The sequence below is a fragment of the Zea mays genome, chromosome 1 (assembly GCF_902167145.1).
Source record: "Zea mays cultivar B73 chromosome 1, Zm-B73-REFERENCE-NAM-5.0, whole genome shotgun sequence".
Lineage (NCBI taxonomy): Eukaryota > Viridiplantae > Streptophyta > Magnoliopsida > Poales > Poaceae > Zea > Zea mays.
The window spans coordinates 101,466,520-101,472,519 of record NC_050096.1 but is presented as its reverse complement, the minus strand read 5'-3'; the positions used below and the strand labels follow the sequence as shown (position 1 = coordinate 101,472,519).

The 6,000-nt window shown below is 44.9% G+C and overlaps 1 pseudogene; it reads right to left on the bottom strand.

Annotated features, from left to right (window-relative positions):
• Nucleotides 1-4,085: 4,085 nt before the first annotated feature.
• On the bottom strand, nt 4,086-5,247 carry LOC103637708 (40S ribosomal protein S10-1-like; annotated as a pseudogene).
• Between the last annotated feature and the right edge of the window lie 753 nt (nt 5,248-6,000).

The window sequence follows — 6,000 nt, the reverse complement described above, 5'->3', positions numbered from 1 at the left end:
AATACGAGAATAATCAAAAGAAAAGTTTGAGTTAACCGGTTTCTTTTTCTCGTCGTCGTCGTCTCTTGGTGAAGAAGAAGATTCGTCGCTGTCGTAGTAGACTATCTTCTTGATGCGCCTCTTCTTCTTCCCATCCTTCTTCTTGTGACTCGAGCCAGAGTCAGTGGGCTTATCATCTCTTGGCTCGTTGAAGATGGACTCCTCCTTATCGTTGACCACCATCCCCTTTCCCTTAGGATCCATCTCTTCGGGCGATTAGTCCCTTTCGTGAAGAGAATGGCTCTGATACCAATTGAGAGCACCTAGAGGGGGGTGAATAGGTGATCCTGTAAAAACTTAAACTTATAGCCACAAAACTTGGTCGAGTGTTAGCACAAAGGAATTAAGTGGCTAAGGACCAAGCTCTTGTGAAACACAATGGTCACAAAGAAAACAAGCACAAGAGACACGATGATTTATCCCGTGGTTCGGCCAAGTATAACACTTGCCTACTCCACGTTGTGGCGTCCCAATGGACGAGGGTTGCACTCAACCCCTTTCAAGTGATCCAATGATCCAGTTGAATACCACGGTTCTTTTCCTTCTTATACTCTTTCCCGTTTGCGAGGAATCTCCACAACTTGGAGTCTCTCGCCCTTACAACCAAGATCAAAGTGAAAACACTAGAGTAAGGGAGGGAAGCACACACACAAATCCACAGCAATACGCACACACACAGCCAAGAATTGAGCTCGAATGAGTCGCAACAAGTTCACCACTAGAACGGAGCTCAAATCACTAAGAAAGTCAATCAAGTGCGCGGAGACGGAGTGTGGAAGATTTAGAATGCTCAAAGTATGCTTGGTTGTCTCCTCCATGCGCCTAGGGGTCCCTTTTATAGCCCCAAGGCAGCTAGGACCCGTTAGAGGCATTCCTGGAAAGCAATTTTTGCCTTCTATCGGGTGGCGCGCCGGACAGTCCGGTGCACCACCGTACATCCACTATTCATGGTCCGGTGTGGATCTCCTTCCTAAAATGGCACAGCCGGCCGTTGCAGAATAGTAGCCATTGGCGCACCGGACACTGTCCGGTGCACACCGGACAGTCCGGTGCCCCCAGCCGACCGTTGGCTGGGGCCACGCCTCGCGCGCGGATTGTGCGGCCGACCGTTGGCTCACTGGACAGTCCGGTGCACCACCGTACAGTCCGATGAATTATAGTCGTACGCCGCCGACGAATTCCCGAGAGTGGCCAGTTCGCCATAGCCCAGCCTGGCGCACCGGACACTGTCCGGTGCACACCGGACAGTCCGGTGCACCCAGACTGAGTAACAGTTGGCTGTACACAGCCAACTCTTTTCCAATCCTTTTCTTTTCCTGATTCTAGCACTTAGACAAATATATTAGTACACAAACACCAATGTACTAAGTCTAGAACCATACCTTCTTGTTGATTTGCACTTCATCCATCATTTGGCATATAATTACTCACTCATTATGTGTTGGGCACTTAATCACCAAAATATACTAGAAATGGCCCAATGGCACATTTCCCTTTCAAAAACACGTGCCACCACAAGGGTGGAATGGAACGCCCTTGGCTGACTAACTAGGAAAGCTAGTGGAGGACTACCTTACCCGAAAGGGGCAAGGGCAGTAGGGGAGTAGGCGTGTAGGGAAGTTCTTGGGTTGATTTTGCTGCGATGGCGGTCAGACGGGGGATTCTTGCATTGCTCTTTCTAGAAACTGTAGTGGGTTTTCTGAAGCTAATGGAACTTAGTAAAGGCCTCATAGTGGATCCCTAGCCATTCACCTCGGTACTGTCTAAGGATATAACTAACCCAGGCTACATGGGATACACGACTTGTGGGTACATGATACAACCTCTGCAGAGTGTAAAACTGGTATACTAGTCGTGCTCACGATCATGAGCAGCTCAAGACTCTTGCATGATTAATTTATGGAATTAAATTCAATTTGTCATTTGCATCGCATTGTGGTTTATTATTAATTTTGATCTAGTATTACTCTGGTTTGGTATCTACTTACATTTAGTAACTGCTAGTAAAATTTGACCAACTTATTAAAAGCAATGCTCAGCTTTAACCCTTATTTGTTGGTTAGCATGACACTTCACATGAACTCCCACCTTTGGTGAGTTCATGCACATTATTCTTCACAACTTGTTGAGCTATGATCTTTTGTGAGCTCACCCTTGCGATATATAACCCCCCAAGGAGAAGAAGAAGTGGCCCAGGAGGAGTCGTACAATGAGGAGTATGAGTTGATCTAGGTGGCGTCTCCCAGTCAGCTTTGTTGGCGCCAATGAATAAGACTTAGTTCACTTATTTATTATCACTAGAATTAGCAGCGCCCTATCGGGCGCTATAAAATTCTCTGATCCAACATCAATTTTTTATGTTTGACCATTGATCCTCATTCCACTTCATGTCTGAGCATAACATTACTTTACATATTTTAGTATTTTACACCATAGATACACAATGGAGAAGACAGGCACTGATGTCATTTCAATAATGAACTGCAGCACCTTTGAACCAGCAAGGTCAACCATATTTTCATTTGCTAACAAATCATCTACAAATTGCTCAGAAGCAAAAACTATAAATGCAAAGCCTCGAGAACGTTTGGTTTCATGATCAAACATGATATGGTGGTCTACCACAGTCCCATATCTTGCAAAGAAACTATTGAATTCGTCTGATCAAGGTTAACAAACATAACAATCATTAGTGCAAAATCGAAGTAACTCAAGCCTGATCCATCATATGCCATACTTAAATTACCTTCTGTTAGTGTTGAGGGAAGCCCACCAACAAATATCTTTTTAGTCTTGAAATCCTTAGAGCTAGACTACACTGAACCTTTTGGTATGGTTCTTTTAATTTCAACCTGCAGAGTAAGCAATAGGAAGTACTACTAAGTAACACTCAATTTAGGAAATGGGTGATGCAAGAGGTGTGGCACAAATGAAAATTTGGATGGATAAATAATTTCACACAACATATTGTTTTTTGTGATTACTTTGTAGAATGCAAAGAGGCTAGGTAATCATTAAAGTTCTTCGTGAAATCTTAAGTACCTCAAACTATATTCATTCTTTTCCCAGTAAGAATATGAGATATCTGGACTTAGGAGGCCCCTTCTGAAATCTTCATTGAAAAGTGTCCTTGTCTGCGTTTCTTGAAATACCGGCAACCAGGATAGCAATGCAATTGGTGCCATAATGAGAACACGATTTGTAGTCTAGGATGACAAGTAGGATAATTAGTAACGTTTATTATAGCTACAAAACCATACTACTGTGAATATGATCTGCATCATATGCAATAGATCAACAACAAACTACGACTTACAAAAAATCACTGAGCAAAGCAAACAATTAGCATGTACAAGTGACCAATCATGCATAGTGAAAACAACATGCTTAAGGGCAAGTTAGTTTAATGGCGGCAGTGATAACAAATTCCATCTATTTATAGAATCCACCGTCCGGACGCGCATTAAAAATATGAAATAACAACTACCCTAGTAGGCTTATCTAGAAGCCTACACAGTTTCTCCAAAAGTGCCCTAGAAAAATTCTCACCTTCCTAGAGACAAGATGGCAAAAGTCTCATGCTTCATGTCCCTCTCCTGACGCAGCTGATACATGTTGTGCCTGAAGAACAACCAATGGTACCTGCAGAGGGATCGAAAAGCAGCCGAACAGAAGATAATAGGTGGTGGTGGGCAGGGAAAATTCAGCAACTACAACTCATAGCATCCGAGCGTCAGTGGTGAGCCTTGAGAAACCGATGTACAACCTATCATGGATCCTGAACACCTGCTCGAAGTCAGCCGAAACATGATTTTTTTTCTTCGAAAAAATGACTAAATTGCAAAAAATTGGGTAGTTTAAGCCATGAAGTGAATGGAGGCAATAAACCTGAAGAAGCACAAAACCAGGTGGCGAACTTTAGCCCCTCATCTCTTCCCGTCTTCCCCAAACAAGATCTCGCCTCTCCCTGTCATGGCGGATAATTTAATCCCACCACCCCCATGCTCTGTTACATTATTGCCTCAGCAACACAAGATTTAAGGCTTTTACCTTGGGCGGTCACCAGGAGGGCTAGAGCCAAATGGGCGGCCCGGTGGCTTGGCAGACTTCTTGAGCGTGGCAGGCACGATCTCAGACCGGAGGTTCAGGTAGTTGCGTAGGTGCTCAATGCCATCGTTGGTGAGGTACTAGTAGTAGTAGTACTGCCAGGAGAAGGTCTCCCTAACATACTCCTTGGACTTAAAGCTCTGCATGAGCTTGATCACCTAGAGTCCTGGAGGTTGGGCACATCGATCTGCGGGTGCTTCGCCAGGTTGTAGTCCTTCTTGGCATACAGCACGCCCTCTGCACCAGAAAATACATCAAACTAACAGAAATCATATGAACATAACGCAGATGAATGTAAAACAAGGAATCCATAGTTTAAGGGGCAAATAAATTTGGAGCACAAAAATATTTGACAATGCTCGCTGTGTCAAGCCTATAATATATCAGATCGTAAGCTTGTGAGATGCTGAAATTGGACCAAAAAAGTGAACTCAAAATAATACACGAGCACTCCCTCCTAGTAATACAAAAATAATTTGAAGATATGTCACCTCCTAGAAGGCGAAACAACCAATCAGCCCAGGTTACCCTACTGCGAGTCTAGTGGACCATACCCTTGAAGAGGTACTTGCAGATCTCATTGCGGTTCTTCTTGGGGATGATCTGCAGTAGCAAATACAGTATTAACACCAGCAAAAGGGAACATACGAAAATCGTGGAGCAGCCTCGAGCGTAATCCTTACCATGGTGAGCGGCGGTCGAGCGAGCTCCGGGTGCTGGGGAGAGGAGGCGGCGACGGCGGCGGGTGGGAGGAGCGAATAAACCCTAGCGTCCGGGTCAGGTGAAGGCTTTTATATAGCTGCCGCCGAGGTGTGGTTTTTGGTTCGATGCGCGCAGAGCGAGCGAGGGTCTTCTGCTGTTCTGCATACGAGGACGCCGCTGCCGGCGGTGGCTCCCTCATCGTCGGAGGGGAAAGAGGGGAGCTCTCTAGAGTGGTACTCCACCGTCAAATAGTCGCTGGCTCCAGGGGCCATGGCCGTAGGCGGCTACAGCGGCATGGACGACAGTGAGGAGGAGGCGACGGCAGCGTGGGCGCGTGAAGGAGAGGAGGCGCTGAATCGACGAGCAGAGGGCAGAGAAGCGGCAGATCTTTAGGGAGGCGGCGTTGAAGGGAAGCGCGGGGGAGAGAACACGGTCACGGACTCAGGACACCGCTGCTCAGAGCTCAATTAGAATCCGATTTCGGGTTCGCGCTCTAACAGGTGTCAAAACCTGATATGGAACGCTCCCGTGAAGTGCGGACAGGGCTTCAAAACGGGTAAGGTTTTAATAACTTAGATTTATTTTTGTAAGACTTCTGCTATATAATAATGACATTTATGATATTTGTGACATTTATCTCTATACACTTTGTCATTATATGTGATGTTCTTCTTTGGCGCACATATGAGACGCACCCCGGCTTTATCCCTTAAATCCGGGTGTGACAGAACACTCGCTGGTCTTGGTGATCGTTGGAGAGAGATAAAGTGTTGAAAAAGAATTGTCCTTTGTGGACTCCTCAACGAGGATTAGGTCCTTGGTGAACCAAAGCTCGGTAAAAAAAATCACTTGTGTCTCTTGTATCTATTGCATGTGATTTGTTTATCTTCTCTCTCTCTAAAGTTCTCTTGCGCTATTCTTCATTGTTACTACTTTGTGTTGCTTCAAGTTAGAAAGTCTCATTCTAAGAAACAACTCTTGCAAGGAAGAACTAGTTTTGTTCCTCTCCTTATCTAAGCCTTATTGCTCTATTTATCATAGATATTTAGTTGTGTTGCTTTGAGTTTATTATGCATTCTTTGAAAGCAACACTTTTGCAAGAGTATGACTTAGTTATATACTCTGATAATTGTTTATCTTATTCTAACCAAT